This window comes from Neophocaena asiaeorientalis, unplaced genomic scaffold (genome assembly GCF_003031525.2).
Source record: "Neophocaena asiaeorientalis asiaeorientalis breed wild unplaced genomic scaffold, Neophocaena_asiaeorientalis_V1.1 scaffold56, whole genome shotgun sequence".
Lineage (NCBI taxonomy): Eukaryota > Metazoa > Chordata > Mammalia > Artiodactyla > Phocoenidae > Neophocaena > Neophocaena asiaeorientalis.
Window position 1 is genome coordinate 1,728,327 of NW_020175837.1, and position 19,473 is coordinate 1,747,799.

Here is a 19,473-nt window from a genome sequence, read left to right on the forward strand (position 1 = left end):
TAGAGAGGCAGCAGACGCTCTGAGCAGTGAGAGCGGCCCTGTCAGGCTCCTTCCCCGGGAGCTACACTCAGCATCTCAGCATCAAGCCGCCATCACCTTGACCTGTGTCTGTGAGCATCCGTGCTTTATCTCAATTTATTTTGTGCAGCCCTTAGCAAGATGTGTCCTAAAGTAACTGCTTCTTCGCTTTATCATTTCGGCTTACGGAAGGTTTCACAGGAACACTCTACTTTCGGATACCGGGGGGAACCTGAATAGCACACTCTCTGATGTCTTGTTTCCTTTTTTATGTTATTAATGTGAGCACTTCTGCCCAGTGTATGTAAGGCATCATGGGTAGTTATCACTTTCTCTTCAAGTAAGGTCCACTGAAATCTCTGTAGCGAACGCCGTGATATCCACTACAGAGATCCGGCATTGAGCAATACGTCTTCTGTCCCCTAGAAGATGATGATATCAGAGAACGGAGATGACACATGATAAACCAGTCCAGCTTGGAGGATACCGAACTAGAGAAACAAAGCTACACGAGGGTCTGGAAGAGGGTATGAAGAAACATTGATCTCTTCCTCTTCTTTAATGAAGCATCTATAAGAAATTTACATTTCTATTTTCCTCATTTCCCGAATTCCTCATTTCTCTGCCGCTGAAATAACATCTGTCAACCATTCACTGTCAAATTCTCTCTGAAGGCCTTTTGCCTCTACGCTTCCCGGGGTCCCAATCAAAGTTTCTTGGCGATAATGTAAATTTCCTGTGTTATCCTTCCCTGGATCCCCATCTCTTGTTTGCACATCGTAATATGTAATAATTGTTTGTTATGCTTTCAAATAAACAAAGGGCTATTGCGAAACATATTCATTAAGTCTCGTAAATTGTTTTATTACGTTAAATGCATAGTCTTCAATGTAATAAATTCACATTTCAAGAAGACAATTGGGTAGAATTCTCTAAAGGAAAGATAGAAAAGTTTTGCCCATGTGGAGTGCACTTAATTCTTGTGGGAATCGAAACAGAATTGTGTATGCTTTTATTTGGTTGGTAAGGATAATCCCAACTCAAAGTTTCAGCAAAACAGGGTATTCCTCCTGGGAAGACAAACTTTAAATGAAAAGTGTACCCCTCACATTTTCATCATGGCAGATACCAACTTTGAACATCATTTGCTTGTAGTGTTTCCAAGCAAAACACAATTCTGTGGAGGAATTGCAAAGTGAAGAGGAGGTCCCTGCGAAGTTTTCTGAGGAGCAAAGACTTCACAGTTGGACCATTTTGCTTCAAGTTCTTATTCTAAACATAGTCTACTTATTTAGTCAGAGGGGTGGGTAAGGTCAAAACCAGACCAATTTTAGCCTAATACCATCAGCGAGAAGAAAAAGCTACTGGGATCATGTGGGTGGGCTTCCAAATTGCCTTTTCAAATGGTTTCCCTGACAAATGGCTGGAGTCCAAGTGAGTATGCGGAGGAGGTATCAAAATAGTACTTCCAAAAGCTCCCAAATGGGGCCTATTTATGGGGCATTCTGAAATGCTGTAGCTACACCAATCACAAAGAGACCATGATTTCGAGAGCTGGCATAAAAATAGAATTTTAGGAGCTAAGAAATGAATTTTAGGAGCTAAGAAAAGGGCAATGAGGTAGAAGCTACTTCTCCCAAGGCAGAAGGTACTTTCCAACATGGCGCTGCTGGTTATGCATCATTAGAAAGCAATCCCTTTGAAGTGGAAAAAGTGGAGAGATGCCACTTCCTGGAAACTGGGCAACTTCTTTGAGCTTCTCTTTCAGTTTGTCATGTCTAGGAACAAGCCATATCTTTATTTTTCATAATTCCTTAGAGAATGATCACTACTGAATACGTCTGCAATGCATCATTCCTTTCTTCCATTATCCGTTTCATTCAACTCTCATTGAGCATCTGTACATGCCCAACATTGTGAAGGATAATGGGGATGCAAAGGTAATTAAGATATAGTCCTTGATGTCAACGGGCTTACTGTCTCATAGAGTAAACAGATGTCCCTAAGGTGACTATCTCAAAAGATGAGATGCTAAACAGGGTTTCTCAACCTTGGCATTATTAATATCTTGAGTCAGATATTTCTTCGTTGTAGAGGACTGTCCTGTGTAGCATGGAAGGTTCACCAATATCCTTAACTTCCACCCAGTAGATGCCAGTAGTGTCCCCCCAGTGTACTGACCAAAAGTGTCTCCAGATGTTATCAACTGTTCCTGGGAGGAAAAATCACACCTGGCTGTGACCCACTGTACCAAAAGCACATTCAAGGAATTGTGGACCCACAGAGAATAGACTCCTTATTCCATCCTGGGGAGTCAGAGGAAATGACATTGGAGCTGAATTTTGGAATTCATTCAATAAAAATATTGAACACCAACACTAGATGCTAAGTGTTTGGTTATGCATGAAGGATAATAGGAGTTTCCAAATGGAGGGAAGCGTGTGTCCGTGGGCCAGCACAATGAGAACAGGGCGCTGCAAAGCATTTGATATCTGTGACCTGTGGTATGTGGGATGGGCAGCAGGGAAAAGAAACCAGGGCATGAAAGATGACCTATTGCAAGAAAAGCCTTGGGCCTCATGCCAAGGGGTTTAGGAGTCTGGAATTACCCTCTGAGTGTTGAGAGGCTACTGAAAGATTTTAAGCAAGAGATTTTTTTAATGCATGATTCACATTGTGTGTACAGTTGGCAAAACAGTCTATCGAAAAGTCAAACGTCCTGTCAACTACCGTCTTCCCCACACAAATGACCATTGTGTTTGCGCCTCTCTCAATGAATCTCCCAGATGAAGGCTCAGTACCAGGTTCCCAGAGTTTACAGCTCCTGAAGGAATATTCATTTCTGCCCCTTCCTCTAAAAGTCCTGCCTTTACACTAGCTGTGAGATGAACGATCATCGCTAAAAGCGCTAGAAGCACTGCCATCCGAGCTGGAAAAGAAGGAAAGAGATGGAGGAAAAACCCAAATGGATAAAGGGATTTGTAGAGCTCTGTTTTCCTGATGTTCTGATCTCTAACTTCCAGCATATACGTTTTTTTCTTTTTGAGAAAGAAACTCTGCTGTTTGGATCTAGGTGGTTTGTGGCAGCCTGCCAGGCTCCCAGATTAAGTGAAAGTCATTACAAAATGTTTTACACACACGGGAAGCACAGGATTGTTTGGTGTTAGTTTGGCCCTCCAACATTAATTCTAATTATCTCAAAATGCAAACATGCTCACATTTCCAGCAGATGACATTATTTTCTCCTTGACATCAGACATAAAAGAAAGAAAAATAAACACAGAACAGTGACAGCATTAAGCTGGCAGTCATTTTTCTTTAATATTTCAAATTCAATTCCAGACCAGATTCTCTGTTTTGTCCTAGAGATTAGGGTAGGGAGATTGCCGTTTTGGTCTGATGAAAGCCTTTCCTTTCCAGTTAGCTTAATTAAGGGAAAAAGGGAGGGAGCCAGGAGGAAAACAGTCTGGTTTAGATCAGGGTTATTAGAGTTTTCATTTTTTGCAAACACGCCACAGATTTTTGCTGTTTTATGTTTTCAACGTTTTTCTGGATCTTGGTAGGAAATCCAGTTCTGTTTTCTAAATGAACTAACCCCGTGGGTCCGGTGACTTGGCACTTTTGGTAAATTTGTGGCATTTCTGATGACAGGAGACCAGAGTCAGAAGGAGTCCGTAGGTTCCGACATGGTCTCATAAACCTGGGTGATGACGGTTAATCACCATGGCAAACTGATCAACATGGGCATCCTCGCCCTCAAAGTCTAGAAATACCACCAGTGATTCAGAATTAGACCACTGATCAAAACACTCTTACACCATTTTACAAAATCACTCGATGCGTGAATTCTACCTGCTGTGGAAACAATGCTATAGTCAGCTCATAACCTGCGTTTCAAAAATTTCAGCTTAATGCTGAGTCTCATGACATCTTCATTGTTATATAATATGCTGTTTACTATCTATGATATAAAGGATGCTATATGTGTTCAGCTCTATACTTAGGGTAACCAGCTCCTCCTGATTTGTCTGAGACTTTTCAGATTTGCCTAAGACTTACCTGGTTTCAGCACTGAAAGCCCCTCATCTGGGAAATCCTTCAATCCCTGGCAAACCAGGATAGCAGTAGCCTTATTATATATTACATTGCAAATTATAATTTGTGGGGAAAAGATGGTGGTACACAAAGTGTACTAAAGCGTCCACTTCCAGAGACGGGGTGTAATTCCTCTTTGACATTGAATATAACAGTTATTTTGTGTTTCCTAAATGTCCCTCATTTGTACACTTTGTGAAACTGACACACTATTCAGTGTTAGGCTGGATGAAAGTTTCCATTCACCGTTAGTACTAGACAACAAGCAACAGATGGAGACCAAGGCAATCCTATGTTTCTTCTTTCTGATGTCCTACCAATACAATGGAAGACTTCTTTTCTCATGAATAATTTGCATTCATTTCATAAGCACACATGGGACGTTTTAAACGCCTAGCACCATAGTGGACGTTGCCCTCAGTGAACCTGCCATTTGAATGAGGAGAAACCCACTATCCATCCGAAGGTGGTGTGTTATGAATATATACATTCTATAGCTGGTGTTGGAGAAGGGCTGATCAATCACATTTGTCTCTTTTCTAATTATTCATTGATTTAAACATTTATTGAGTGCCTGCTCTGGGCAAACTGTACATTAAAATAAGAAAGAGATGAGGCAGAGGGTCAGAAGAAGTTAAAATATTTACTTTGTCATCAGGGAGATCAGCTGATACGGCTTAATTTTTGACACTGGTAAGTAGAGGAATCATATTTTATTTTCTTTATTTTATTGAGGTATAGTTGACATATAACATTGTATTAGTTTCAGATGTACGACATAATGATTTGATATTTGTATATATTGCAAAATGATCATCACAGTAAGTCTCGTTAGTTAACATCTGTCACCATATATAGTTAAATTGTTTCCTTGTGATTAGACCTTTTAAGAGCTACTCTCTGCAACTTTCAAATACTAAGATCCTGCCTGCCACGCAGTGCAGCCAAAAATTTAAAAATCAAATCAATAAAAATCAATAAAATAAAATCAAAAATAATCAATATCAGATAGCTTCAAGGAACAAATAATTTCCTGGCCATTATAAAGAAGAAAAAAGGATGATGAGACCATTCTCAATTAGTTTTCTCAAGTTAATAATAAAATCTGACAATGGTATGAAAAGGGAGGGGAAGGAGAGACAGACAGACAGACATGATGCCAATCCTGTCTGTCAATTACGTGTAAAAGTTCTAAATCAAATAGTATCCATTCAGTTTGACTGTCTATTAAAAGGATAATACAAAGTGACCTAGGAGGTTTAATTCCAGGAATTACAAAGTTATTTAATATTAGTTAACATATTAGTGTAACATCTGCATCAGTTTGTTAGTTTTACCCCCAAATAATCTATAAACTATTATAGATTAGATTGCAATTTAAATAAAATATAAATGCAATCTTTTTTCTTGGAATTTGACAAATGAATTCTAAAATCAATCAATCTGGAAACACAAATGGCCAAAGATAGCAAATAAAATATTGGGGAAAAAAACAAGTAAGGAAGAACTTGATCTAAAAATGTGATGCTATAGTAATAAGAATAGTTAGTCCTGGTACCATAATAGATAGTCCATGGGACCAAACTGCATGTCCCAAAGGAGACCTACTCGTACACATAGAAGGATGACATTCAGCTGTTTCATGTTCTTTGCATCTAAGGGGGCCCCTGTGACAAGTTCTGGCCAACAGGATGTCAGCAGAAATGAAGGATGTCACTTCCAGGCCTGACGTATAAAAGGACCTATAGGACTTTCCATGCTCTCTCTTACTGTAAATGTTCTAAGTATGGCTGATTTTAGACACGTTGTCAGGAGGAGATGCTTGTAGTCAGTTCTCATGAGCCTGAGTGAGCTAGCTCCAGGACACACCACACCTGCCCACATCTAACTGTACCCACACGGGATATGAACGTGCTGGGTTAAAGCTCTGAGACTGGTGTTTGTTGTAGCAACTAGCTAGGATTATTCTAACTAATATGCTATATAAGTAATCTAGTACTTAGAAAACGATAAGAAGCAATCTATTTCATTTTAATGTAGCTGCTATATTAAAATTTGACAATATAATAGAAGATAACATAAACATTCCTTTGTAAACATGGACACTAAATAATTGTCTTACGTAATCCTAAACATTTTAAACAAAACCCAGTTAGTCCAAGAACAACCAACAAATAAGTGTTTGTGAGCAAGTTGAATTTATTATAAGAATGCAAGATTGGTTTAGGATTAGAAACTCCAAAGTTTATCTCAGTGGGTGCAAGGGAAAAAATCATATTAGCATTATAGTAGATCTGAAAATGCATTCTCCAGCATTCAACACCCATTCTTCACATTAAAACAAAACAAACAAAAACTCTACTAAGAATAAGTGGATGTTTTCATAACACAAAGAAGAATATGGATACTAAGCCAATATCAAAATTCATGCTGAAACATGAGAATTCAGGAACAAGACAAAAATGTCCATTTTTTCTTAATTTAGTTAACATCGTTCTGAAGTCCCAGCCATGCAAATTGGACATGAAATAAAAGTTAACATATAACTCTTGAGAAGGAAGAAGAAAAAAATTCCTTGTACTTAAAAGTGTGTACCCAGAATACCCTAAGATTAATGGAAAACCTACTAGAACAAATGTATAAGAAAAGAAAGCACAAACAGCTGTTATATCCTGTCTTGTAACTTTCAGGCCTGGATTGGAATTTGGTGATGCAAGATGCTTCCATACACACCTGCCAAAAATGTAGTTGGAGAGCAGAGTAATTACATAAAGAGGTATCTCTGACTGATTCTCAATTTCTTTCTAGCCTATGCCTTCTCTTCTCTCTCTCTCTCTCTCTCTCTCTCTCTCTCTCTGTCTCACACACACACACACACACACACACACAAGTAATTGTTTTTGACTGGAACTATTTTAAGAGAAAAAAAAAAAAAAGCTAATTTTTAAGCTTCATCTAGATTTTCCTATTTTTAAGGATGGAGCCTTTCCAGGTTTAGCAGGTCAGGCTAAGGAGCATGACGCCAGGGTGGAGCATGGTGGTCCTGCTGGGTGAGGCAATGCAAAGGGGGGCTTGGAGTCTGATTTGGTATGGAGAACAAAAGTCCTTAGCGTTAGAAAAGAACAGATATTTTGGAGGAATAGACCAGAATCTGGGTGAGAGGAGAAGAGAGTGAACAAGTCCTGCAACATAGTGGAAAGTTAAGGAGAAGAGTCCACAAAGCAAAGCAAACTCCTTCCTAGCTCATTCATCTTCTCTCTTTCATAGCTAAGCATTCTTTTTCTTTTTTTTTTTTTTTTTTTTTTGGTGTAAAGTAAGAAAAAAATTTTATGCAATTTTTAAAGGTTACTTTCCATTTACAGTTATTACAAAGCACTGGCTGTATTCCCCGTGTTGCACAATACATCCTGGAGCTTGTCTTACACCCAATGGTTTGTACCTCCCACTCCCACACCCCTGTATTGTCCCTCCCCGCCTCGCCGCTGGTAACCGCTAGTTTGTTCTCTGTATCTGTGAGTCTGCTTCTTTTTGGTTGCATTCACTAGTTTGTTGTATTGAGTTGTCCTCACCGGTGTCTACTTTCTCACCTCCAACTCATTCCTCAAAGAACTCCAATCTCGCTTCCTCCCCAAAGACGTATGTGGCCTTGCCCTTGTCCAGATGAACAACTACATCCATATCTTCCAACCCAGCATCAATGTTTCTGCCATTTGATTTGACTCTTAGTACAACTGGGAAGTTAACAAGGCACTTGGCTTCTCACACTTTCTGCAAATCTTTCTTGCCTGACGTCTCTGCTTTCCTCTCTTTCACAGCGTGTTCCCTTTTGGCCCACTTTGCTGGGCATAGATAATCCCTGATGTAGATAAAATATGTGGAGTTACGGGTACAGTAAAAATTATAGAAAAGAATAAATTAAAAATAAGGTGGCATTATATATAAATAGTGGGTCTCAGGTAGTGACCGAAAATGATCCTAGACTTGAGATTGGGCAAATCTCATTTCATAAAAATGTATAATTAAGTAGAGCTTGATTTAACTGACAGTGATGCTAATTATAATAGTATCCCTCCTTGGGGTCACTTGTGTTTATTCTGCATGAGAGAGAGAAAGGGGACGAGAATAAAGCCCAACACCCACCGTGTTGTTGATCTGCATCCTTATTGGGGTAAAAGGTCGCAGATGGGAGAAAAAAAACTCCCAATGGGGATGGTGGCAATTCCAGGCTGCCTCATATTATCTGGCCAGATGCACCTAAAGCCAAAGAGTCAGTTTGCTTTTGTTCTGCCACAGACTTCGATTCCCCTGCTGCACTGGACACACAGATAAGTGCCCTTCTCTGCACCCACCTTCACACACAACTGCTCCCCCAACAAGGATGCCTCTCAAGTTCTTGTTTCTGCTGTAGCCTGTTCCCTGCCTCTTTCCTCCGAGCCCAAGAGTCTATTTTCCACCCTAAAACTAGTCAGTGTGGCCACCTGGAGCCACCTTAAGGTCCAGAGGGTTCAGGGAGCCTCACAGCCTTTCATACAGTTGGTTAATGAAGGTTCTCTGCTAGGCTGGTAGGAAACCAACATGGTATAGATACAACCCTAAGTCGTGGAGAATTTAACCATGTGACTGGAGGAGACCAGACCAACATCTATAAAAAGGAGAATAGCAGTGCAAGGAAACGTCAATAAAACGTCATGATCTACCAGTATGAGGGGCAGAGAGATGAACAGGGGCACCATGGGGACTTCGGAGACCCAGGAAGTCTTCGTGGAAAGGTGGGGGTTGAGCTGGACTTGAGGGGTGAGTAGGATTTAGAAATGTGGTGAGGAAGTAAAAGGGTTCGGGTGACAAGGACGGGAACTGAGCTGACTGCTGCTTGCTTTGTTTTATTTTATTTATTTATTTTTTTGCGGTACGCGGGCCTCTCACTGTTGTGGCCTCTCCCGTTGTGGAACACAGGCTCTGGACGCACAGGCTCAGCGGCCATGGCTCACGGGCCCAGCCACTCTGCGGCATGTGGGATCCTCCTGGACCGGGGCACGAACCCGTGTCCCCTGCATCGGCGGGCGGACTCTCAACCACTGCGCCACCAGGGAAGCCCTGCTGCTTGCTTTGAGAAGGGGTCCCCAGCTCTCCACATGCAGCAGCCTTCACCCCGGAGAGAAATCTCCTATCTGACTTCACTCGGAATCCAAATCTCAACACGGTTGAATCAGGGATGGTGTACGTCAGAGGGTGGTCTGTAGCTCGTCTCCACTAACCGTGATCAAACTGGATCTCTCTTCTTTACTTCATTGTTTTTTTTTCTCGTAACTTCTTCTGCTGTGACTCCTGCCATGTCCTCTGTATAACATTGTTCTGGTGGAAGACACGTGTCTGGATGGAAGTTGCTGGAAGTGGAGCCGCCTGTGGAATTAATCAAAAGAATTCTCTGCTTGTCACTGCATCCCCAAAGATTCTCTCAGAAGCTTATCTATAGGATAGGATTACAAGGTTTAAATCAGAAAAGAAAGCCACAAAATATTGATAATTGACCACTGACTCAGTAGGGGTACTGCCCAATCAGAGTGGACTCCAGCTAGTACGGATGCAGACTGACTGCGTAGCAAACAGGGGCAGATCCAGCCAAGCCCCAGTTTCCACTTGGATTCTGCAGAGTGAGCAGAAGGTACTGGTTGTTTGGCACCATTAGTGACACAGTTCCCCAGAGAACACTCAGCAGGACTTTTGCTTCCCCAGCCCTTCTTCGGGTCCTTGAGTCCTTGTCTGCAGCCTTCCCGTAAGTCTAGGCTTCCCGATGTCCAGTTTACATTGCAGTCTGTGTGCAGTTTCCCCTCCCGAGCACAGCAAGAGCGGTTAAAATTATTCTCCTCACTCCTCTTACAATGGCCTGGAATGGAAACTCCAGCCTCTGTTTCAATTGTCCACACATCATTTCCACAGTCAGCTCCACTTCCAGGGACTTCCATCCCCAAAGACCTACTTGCGTTCACAGTCCCCAATTCTGCCACCATCCGGTTTTGTTGGTTATTTCACCGGGATGTGTGTGTGTGAGTGTATGTGTCTAAGGACTTTCCTGAGTTCAGACTTCTTATCAGGAACTGGGATGATTGGATGTGGGATTTTTCACAGTCACGTTCATGTTCAGGGGTTACCCTAAAGGGCTGAAGTTCTAAAGTCACCTTCTCCAGGCCCCCCTCCTCAACCCACCCTGTAACTGCTGGCCCTCCAGGAGACTCTGCCCTCCAGGCAGAAGCAGTTCCAGTTAAAGTTCTTCCTGGGGCATTCAAGAACCAAGTCCACCCTGAACCACTGCTTCATGGGAGTGAGAAAACACATTTGAGCTCATTTAGCTCTTGAATGCACCCCATGTCATGTTGAAGTTTTTTATAGGCAGCCAAAGGCTACTTCCAGATTCTAGGAAGAATGTCTTTAAAGTCCTCTGAGAAAGTTCAGAAGACTTCTTGAACATCAAATAAGTCTTACCACGCAAGGTTCCGATGAGTTACTGTAATTGCAAATGAACCAGAAGTAGATTACATTTCCTCTTAAAATACACAAGGGGGCTTCCCTGGTGGCGCAGCGGTTGGGAATCCGCCTGCCGATGCAGGAGACACGGGTTCGTGCCCAGGTCTGGGAAGGTCCCACATGGCGGCGCGGAGTGGCTGGGCCCGTGAGCCATGGCCGCTGAGCCTGCGCGTCCAGAGCCTGTGCTCCACAACGGGAGAGGCCACAACAGTGAGGGGCCTGCGTACCGCAAAGAAAAAAAATTACACAAGGGATTGAAAAATTGGAGAAAAAAAGTGATTGACAAAATATAATTGGGGCTTGTCAAAGGCCAGCCATTTGGAAAAATCGCATGTAGCATGTGCAGAGTGTCTCCAGGTCAGCTAGTAAGAGGCTCTGTGGAAGTCCAGTGTTGGATGACAGATGCAGGTGGGGCTTGGGCCCTGGTGGAGAGATTCTAGATCACCGCTGGAAACTAAGAAGGGAGGATGGAGTGGAAAGACGTGGAGAGGGTGGGGTAGAGCAGGGAAATGCTTTGGAGAAAGTCCCAGAGGCAGCTGAATTTGCAGAAGCATTCGGAGAGTAGAAGTTCCCACCTCCCCCAGGCCACAGCGCCCCCTGCCTGCCAGGTGTGAGAAAATCAGATTGCTCTTTGAAAGGCGCCCTGGACTAGAGGCAGGCTGGGCATACAGATGTGTGTGTAAAACACAGTGGCTGATCGGTGGTTTGTGACCACCTAGAGGGGTGGGATAGGGAGGGTGGGAGGGTGGGAGATGCAAGAGGGAAGAGATATGGGGATACATGCATATGTATAACTGATTCACTTTGTTATAAAGCAGAAACTAACACACCATTGTAAAGCAATTATACTCCAATAAAGATGTTAAAAATAAATAAATAAATAAAAATAAAAACACAGTGGCTGATTATGAGATGTATGGGAGAGGTGGCTTGCCCTAGAAAGTGGGCAGAATTTTTATTTTTACTCACTGGATTCATTTTTGAATTCAGATAAAATGAATATATGATGTACAATATGAAAAAAGTGCTTTGTTTCAAACTTCTCTCCTTCAAGTTCAAAATAAAAAAACACAATTTATGGCAAGCAACAAGATGTAAAGGAAGATGAAATCATCGATTTGACTGAAGACTTTGGCACTGAGTGGTTTAGCCCAAGAGAAAGAAAAACAGGAGGAGCTCCCTCCACCTCTAGAAAGAAGTGGCTTAAAGTCCAAGCCAGGTTATTTTAGAATTTGGAAGCAGCAAAAACTTCCCTTTGCCTCTTGGTCAGGCCCCTCCTTCCCTGTGCAGGTACCACAGAAAGAAATTCTCAGGCTAAGGCCAGCCTGCCTGCTTCTCTCGGGCACCCTCCTCTTGGCTTGTTACTGGCTCTCAACTGATGTGGGCTTCTGGGGACCCAATGAAACCATATGCCGACAAGCAGCCCTGTGTGTTCAGCATACCTCTTGCTAGATTAAAGCATCCCTCCCATCTTAACCTCACAGCATGGTGGTGGGCCCATTCCCTCCATCTCCCAGAGACAGTTACTCAATATGTAAATTTAAAGTGTGGCCAGATAGAAGAAGGTAAAAGAACCTCCTCAGCTTTATTCAAAGGAATGATGGATAAATAAGAAACTTATAGAAATGGTCCCTCCTTGAATGTTTTGCAGCAGCTCTATGCTTCATTTTTGGTACAGATTGCAGAATCTCTGAGGCCACTTGTATTCGGGGTACACTTAATAATGTCATAACCTCATAATTAACATATCAAATATTCCCTTGCTTTTCTTCTACTCTGCCTTGCTGCAGAACTTAAACAAGGGAACTACAGATAAGAAACTATTAATTATGTGAAAGAGAAAGAAAGGCTACTTATCTTTGGGGGCAAAATAGATCTGCTGAGCATATCTAAGAGTTATAACTATTTTTGCATAAAATAAATAGTCTCCTTTCTGTGTTCTCTAGAAGGCGTGGTACATTGTCATTTATCTTACACTCCCAGCCTGCACCCTTGATCCTACTGTAACCCTTATTACTTACAAAGGATGAAAGCAAGATCAGAACTTTCTAGAGCTGAACATTGGATGGCTGTTTTGTTGGAATAACAGTCAATGTCCTTGAAACCATTTCACTCTTGATTACTGGGTGATTATGATTCTCTGGTGTTTACCATTTGGTTTCAAGTCCAACTGGGTGATGCTGTATTGGGGAAATCGTCATCCATCTCATGTCAGTCCTCCAGTGGCCCGAAAGCCCCCATCACCCGGTAGGCATTTAAAGTAAGTCTAGGAGTCCTGGCAACTTCTCAGCCCTGACTGAGCAAGTACACTTCAGGGGTTCCAGCTCCCAACCTGATCTCACTTATAAAACTCTGAACCTGGACAGGAGAAGCCAGGGGCAGCGTTCCTACCTGATTCATTCCTCACGGTCAAGTTGACAGAGCAGTGGTGAACTTCTGCTTGCCTTGAGGACAGGTACATACCATACCAGACCATGTTCTTAGGACTCCTGCAGCTTAACTGAGTAAGGTAATATCAGAAACAGCAAATCTGAAGAGCAGATGTATCCACACAGAGTCGCAGCTCTTGGGAGTGAGGAGAGGTGTAGCGTTTTGTTTCCCAGATGGGGTAGAGAGACTGGGGTTGAGGGTGGGCTTCAAACAGGCCAGTTGGATATCTGGAAGAAGAGATAAAGTGCATGCATTTGGGGATGCAAAGGAATGTGTTTTCATTTTTCCCCCAAAAGCTAATCACAGGAGAGCTTTGCAAAGTTGTCCAAGGACACACTTAAAGAATGATAGATTTAACATTTGCTTTCTTTGGCCTGGAAGTTTCCCAGAGTCTCCTTATGTCTTTTCTTGATTCCTAGCATGCCTTCTAAGGGGTTGAGGGTGGGGATTGTAACTTGGCCTAATCTTCCTTACATATAAATCCCTAAACTAAAGGGAAGATTGGATTATACACTCAGACAGAAGACGAGAAAGGAAATGAAGAGGAGAAAATCACCTGAAATGGCTTAATTTAGTATAACAGCTCTGTGATTAATGAAAGCACCCACTGAATAGGGAAGAAGTGCTTGCCTGAAAAGGCTTTAGTTACCGTGTAAACAATAATCAGCCTTTGCTTTGTCATCATCAGTGTTGCTGCTAATAATACTGCTGCCCCCCCGGAAATCAAAGAGCGTCTACAACCGCACTTGCTGCTGTGTTTTGTCCCATGTCATGTGGACCCTTGAGTCACACATATAAGCTGACGTCTATTGATAGAAACCGTTTTCTCAGCGGACTAATCAAAAGTGGGGAAAATAGTGAGATAACCTTGATAAATGAAGAAGAAAGGAGAAATAAATGACTCTCTCTGGGGTGTTTCCCCAGCTCTGGCTTCGAAAGGAGGAAAAAAACGAGAGTGTCAGGAAGTGTGGGTGAGAGGGTGAGAGGGGCAGGAGGGGATCTGAAGGTGCCTGGACCCAGACCAGAGGGCCACTGCTGCTGGGATGTAGCCTAAGGGGAGACCAGAAGGTCAGAAAGGGACGAATTCGCATCCCAGTGTTGGGCCACCTTCTGATAGCCCTAGTTTTAAAATGTCCACTTTATTTCATTTAACAGTGAACTAATATCATTTACATCTAAGGAAGAGAGGGTCCACAAAACTGATCTGAGTTAGTAAAACACTAACTCTTAAGAAATGTAGTCCAATTTTCTGATTGTCTAGGCATCCCTAGACAAGTGTATTACAATGCAGAAAAATGGGTATCGCTACTCCATTTTACGTGAGACAAAAGGGAAGCATCAATAAACTTCAGGAAGTAGTAAATTCACCTGTCCCTTAAAATATGAGTATGCAATTGTCACAAAGCCGTAGTAAACGGTTTATGAAATGTAACTGTATTATAGTTTACGTTACTCTGCTGTTACGTAAGGCATAACATTTTCACGAGGCTTTTCTTTGGAACTACTGTCAATGATTACCAGCATACGATAGCGGTCCAGCTCTCATCAGCACCAGGGGTTAAGCTCCTGCTCGAGGCCAGCCAAGGAGCCAGCCTCCAGGGATCTGATGTACGCTTCCCACTGGCCGCTGTGCTCTTGCCCTTCAAACAGACCAAGCCCAGCTTCTGTGAAAAAGCCATTTGTGAACACTTACAGCCCTTCCGGCCACGCCACCCAACTCGAGTCCTGGCAGGTTTCCGACTCAACTGAGTGATCTTCTGCCTCGCTGCTTGGTGAACGACGAAGAGAAGTTTATCGAACAAACCAATACTGAAGGCGTTACTGTCATTAGGGGGACCCACGCGGTCAAAGGAGGTAAGGGCCAAACGGGACAGCATGCTCCAGGAGCCCTGAGCGTGAGGGATCTCTGGTGCCCAGGAGGGGAGGACAGCTTGTGCAGGTTATGAAAAGATGAAAGTCACCCAAGAGTTCACATTACACAGTCATCACCAGGGCACACTTCTACTGTAAGAAGACCAACCTGACCACAGTCTGGAGGACAGTCAGTGGCTTATGGACATTTTCTGGAGCCTGAAGATTATACAATCGAATTTTAGATTGTGAAAACACACACCACAAACATGGGTTAAAACATGGCAATTCCAAGAAATCTCTTTTGCATTAAAAGAGAAAAACATGGTATGATGTCTTTATAACTGTATACATAGCATGATGTATTCTATTCCGGAAAGGAGAGAACTTCTGTTTTGACTGGTTGTTACTGAAAACGAAGTCCTCTGCTTACAATTCTATGCAATGGATGTTTGTAACAGTCTTTACGGACTGGCCTCCTGCTCTATGCATCTTAAATTTTGCTTCTCTTTGAAGCTGCAGTAACTTTCGGTGTCAGATGCTGTAGGACACACTCAATTTACCTCGTGTCCCAGAGCTGGGTACCTCAGCACAGGAAGTCAAAGGAGTATTCTTAGAGGTCAGTTCTACACCAGGATGGCTAGCCATAACTTCCCTGCCATTGGAAACTACCACCAATCACAGAAGTATCCCCTACTAAACCCAAACCAAATGTATTCCCAACTCCACTTCTTTTTAGCTGGAGCCCCAAAATGCCTGTGACTACACAAACCCCACCACAGTAGCTAGGTTGGGGAAGTTGGAATGGAAACAGAAAACAGTCTTAACCAACTGTGAGTACATTTATCTTACTGTTAATACACTTAAAATATATAAGTGACTATGTGAACACATTGCTAGGGCTCCTCTGGCTCTTGGAAGGGGGACTGTGTAGGGAGAGGCCCTGAGGCTGAAGCTTACTAGTTTATTAGCTACAAGATCCTTCTCTAAGGATGCTGAATGTGGTCTGACTGCAGCTGAGGACACGTGTCTGGAGGAATAGAAATGACCTAGGCAGAGGCAGTGTCTCTGTAGCGAAAGGACAGGTGATTCGTGATGCTTAGAGATGGAAGATGACAGAGAAGAGGGCGTGGCACCATCTGGTCTGATGCTCGCTCCTCTTGATTTGTCCAAACATCCAACACCCAGTGGTGATGTGCCAGACAGGGAGCTCGCCAGAGTGACGCAGTGTTAAAATTTTGAAATGATATCCTTTGGGCCTGATTTCCTGCTGTGGACCCCCATGTTAGAAAAAACACAAGAAGGGAGAAAACCCATCTGCTAGCCCGTGGACCTGATCCTGGTCCAATGGGGGGAAAGGGGAAGGCTTTTTCCCGTCATTATGGCTACGCTACTGAAGAATCCATGCACCTGAGGACAGGAAAGCCGACGAAAGGGGGAAACCACACTGAACATTTTAGATCGGCTATATGGGGATTACTTGCCCACAGGCAGTCAATCTTTACACTGAATCTTACAGCCAGAATGCTCTTTTCATACGTTGTTGCTGCCTCTCAAATAATCCCAAAAGGAGAGTTACTGGATGTCCCGTAATGAATAAAACTGCTGATAGGAATGGAAAAAGTTTATGAAGGATTTTTCAACCCCAAATACCATATGCGGAGTTAGAACATTTTATTTATACCTTTGCCTGATCCTTCGCCCACGCACACAGGATTAAGCAAGAAATATACGGCTGCCTGCTGGTCCGGAATTCTCTTAGGCGTTCCCTCCTGGCCTGAAGGGAGCACTGTTGACCGGGGCCAAACGTTTATCCGTAGCACAAAATTCCTTTTCAAGTTGAAAGGCAAAGTAATAGAGAATAAGGTCCAAAATAGTAAACACAGTCCCACATATTTAGTTTTGTTTCAGTCTACCAATAAACATAAGCCAAATGGCCCTTTCTGGCATAAGACGATAAGTTAAAAAATAAATCCATAAAGTATTACATAATAATAAGATAAGAACAATTAAGAATAATATATTTCCTTTTAAAAACCTTGATGGATAACCTTTAAGATGTTTTGAGGGTTGTGTTCAGGCCACACACATGATGGGCAATATTTTTTCTTCCTTTTTTACAGAAAAAGAAAGCTAATTTTGCTTAAAATAGAAGGAGGTCTATGGGTCTTACATTTAAGCATTTTTTTTTAATCACACAAAATTATCTCTATTTCAAGGAAATGAGAACAAAAGCCAAAAGCACAGCAGCATGTGTGCACATACACTAGCAGTGTCTTCAGACTCGGAGGCCCCTTGCTAGAAATAAAATCTTGGGTTCCGGCCTTTGTGATTCCAGAGCTTGTGTGGAGCCAGAGTCTGGAAGGGGGACTGGGGTACAAAATCTACTAGGAGCAGAGTTTCAATTCCGATCTAGCTTTCTCCCATCCTTCCTTTAAGGAGTCTATATGTGACTTTGACCTCAGCAATTTCCATCCCTTCAACCCCCTTTTCCAGAGGGTATGGAAATGGAATGAAGGAATCACACTCGGCCAGCCTCCAGGAACAGGGAAAAGAGAGTGGAGCCTCCTCTCCGCTGAGATGGGTGTGGAAAGAGCAGGAAAGGCTGGGCACTTGGAATCTCTTTTGTCACACGGCCCTTCCTTTGGGGCCAAACATGGTTGGAATAAGGGTGAGGCTTGAAGGCAAGACTGCTGTCTACCATGAGCGGGGCAATGTCAAGGCTGCTCATCGGACACGGTCTCCTTTAATTCTATCTAAATCCCTGTGAGGTGGGTGCTACATTATCCCCATTAATGGGAAGCAAACAGAGGCTAGGAGGCATTAAATTACTCACCTGGATCACCTGTGTGAGGGTTCATTTGATGTGTCGACTTAACCAGGCCAAGGTATCCAGGTATTTGGTCAAACACCAGTCAAGTTTTTGCCGTGAAGGTATTTGTTAGATGTGATTAACTTTTCTTCTTTTTTAAAATTTATTTATTTTATGATTATTTTTGGCTGTGTTGGGTCTTCATTGCTGTGTGCAGGCTTTCTCTAGTTGCGGCGAGCGGGGTCTACTCTTCATTGTGGTGCACAGGCTTCTCAGTGTGGTGGCTTCTCTTGTTGTGGAGCATGGGCTCTAGGTGCATGGGCTTCAGTACTTGTGGTATGCGGGCTCAGTAGTTGCGGCTCACGGGCTTATCTTCTCCGCGACGTGTGGGATCTTCCCGGACCAGGGCTCGAACCTGTGTTCCCTGCATTGGCAGGCAGATTCCTAACTACTGTGCCACCAGGGAAGCCCAGTGATTAACTTCTAAATCGGTAGACTTTGAGTAAACAGATGACCTCCCAGATGGGTGAGGACAGAACAACTGTACACCAGGTCCTAAGTTGCCACCTGCTAAGTGTAAACGAACGCGTCTCCCATCAGCCTTTGCTTCTGCGGAAGATTTATTCAGCTGAGGACACATATATTGCATGGAAACACACAAACAGGATCTCCCTTCCTCAGCGTGACCAAGAGCGGTCCCAAACAGGCCCTAAGCACACTCAGTTCCTTCCTGGGCGTGGCTGAGGGTCAGGACTAACAAAGCCACCACCTGCAGCACAGATAAGTAAACGGACCCCGCAAGGCCCAGAGGGCTCGGAGCCCGGAGAGAAGGAGTATTCCTGACCCAGACGCTTAGGGCTCTCAGCCGCCCTGCCAGCCTCAGCCCACCACCAAGAAGGGAGCTTCACCCCTGGAGTCTACACTGTGCTCCCAGAAACTCCAGGCTCCCTCCTGACCGCCTGAGAGAGGCTTAGGGCACCGCTGAGCCAATGTAGCCGTAAAGGATGACTCAGCTCCTTTGTGCAGGCCGGGGGCTGGGCTCTATCGGAGGCTGGCTAAGTGCTTTCGGCAACACCAAAGGGAAGCTGCGGCTGCAGGCCAGAGTCAGAAGCTACAGCTCCTTAGGAAAAGAGCACCAGCTTCCTGGCGGACCCGCAAACACAGCATTTCAACCCGCCTGGGGCACTGTTTTCACTTAACCCATCAGGGTGTGTGTGTGTGCACGGGTGCGTTTTACAAATCTGGGGGGAGGAGGGTGGAGAGTATAAAGTAGGAAAAAACTAGAGAGAGGAAGGGAATCATTTCCTCTTCTCTCCCCTCTACTTTGCATCTCAGCGTTACGTTCAGAGAGCTTCCAGGCAGCAAAGTCATGTTTTTCTAATCGCAAAACCTTGGACACAGAACAGTTCATCCATGTGGCAGGTGCAGAGTCCAGATTGCTCCTGATCTGTTTGCCTTAGTTTCTGAGCGGGGCCCTCCCTTTCCCTGGCTCTCTCTCCAGGGCGCAGCCTCTTCACCAGCGAGGCGGCTGCCTGAACAGCTAAGCACCCAGGAATGGGGATTGCAGGGCAGGACAGATGGGGCGGGCTCCCAAGAGCAGCGCCGGGAAGGCTCACCCGCAGGCCTGCAAGTGGGGCCCTGCTGGGAATAGGCTCCCCAGCGGTGCTGTGATTCCCCAGCAGCCTGGCCAGCTGTCTCAGGCTTAGAAGAACCAGGGGGGCTGGGCTGCTCTACCTCTGACGGCT

The 19,473-nt window shown here is 43.8% G+C and overlaps 1 long non-coding RNA gene across 1 annotated transcript; it reads right to left on the minus strand.

The window, feature by feature from the left end:
* Positions 1–13,069: 13,069 nt before the first annotated feature.
* On the minus strand, positions 13,070–17,940 carry LOC112391564 (uncharacterized). The gene is made up of 3 exons (XR_003001516.1): positions 17,753–17,940; positions 16,601–16,746; positions 13,070–13,292 (listed from the first exon to the last, which is right to left on the minus strand). It is a non-coding gene; the product is annotated as an uncharacterized LOC112391564 (long non-coding RNA).
* Positions 17,941–19,473: the final 1,533 nt, after the last annotated feature.